Raw genomic sequence first — 941 nt, 5'->3', positions numbered from 1 at the left:
CTATGAGGCCCGTTGACCATCAGGATTTCCGCCGCTGGATCACTGCTTCCGCATTCGGATGCAGTCTCTCCGGAACCAGTCGACTGATCGAACAAGCCGTAGAGAGATTCGTTGGGCTCGATTGCCGCAACTTGCGTAGTGGTCGACTGGCGAGCCACCGCGTGACTCACCCATCGCTGAAGCCTCGACCGACCTGAGCGCTTGCGCTGGCGGGAGACCGGGAGGGTGGAAGGAACCGACCGATACTGGGTCGACGGTTGCCGCAACAGAACGCCGCGGACACATGCGCGGAAATGCGTCGCACCGCGGACGGGGAGCGCATCAACGTCGAGCGGAGCCTCTTGGAGCCACGCGGAGTCGTCGGCGATGAAGGTGAGAGTGCCGAGACGGATCTCTTGACCCTCGATCAAAACTCCAGCAGACACCATGATGAAAATACTCGGAAGAATCGCAACTTCTCCACAAAATCGCTAAAACACCTGCCCCATGGTGGGCGCCAACTGTCGTGGTTCTAAGCCTGACAGTAGAGTGGGGGGTAGGTATTGAGAGGCAAGGTCCTAGCTATGGAGAGGTTGTAAGCACAAAGGATGTACGAGTTCAGGCCCTTCTCGGAAGAAGTAACAGCCCTACGTCTCGGAGCCCGGAGGCGGTCGAGTGGATTATGAATGTATGGATTACAAGGTGCCGAACCCTTCTGCCTGTGGAGGGGGGTGGCTTATATAGAGTGCGCCAGGACCCCAGCCAGCCCACGTAGGAGAAGGTTTAAGGTGAGTTAAGTCTGGGGCGTTACTGGTAACGCCCCACATAAAGTGCCTTTACTATCATAAAGTCTACTTAATTACAGGCCGTTGCGGTGCAGAGTGCCTCTTGACCTCCTGGTGGTCGAGTGCGTCTTCGTGGTCGAGTCCTTCAGGCCAGTCGAGTGTGTCCTCGTTGGTCGA

This window comes from Triticum dicoccoides, chromosome 3B, assembly GCF_002162155.2.
Source record: "Triticum dicoccoides isolate Atlit2015 ecotype Zavitan chromosome 3B, WEW_v2.0, whole genome shotgun sequence".
Lineage (NCBI taxonomy): Eukaryota > Viridiplantae > Streptophyta > Magnoliopsida > Poales > Poaceae > Triticum > Triticum dicoccoides.
The sequence above is the reverse complement of the archived record's forward strand: the minus strand, read 5'-3'. Positions refer to the sequence as shown.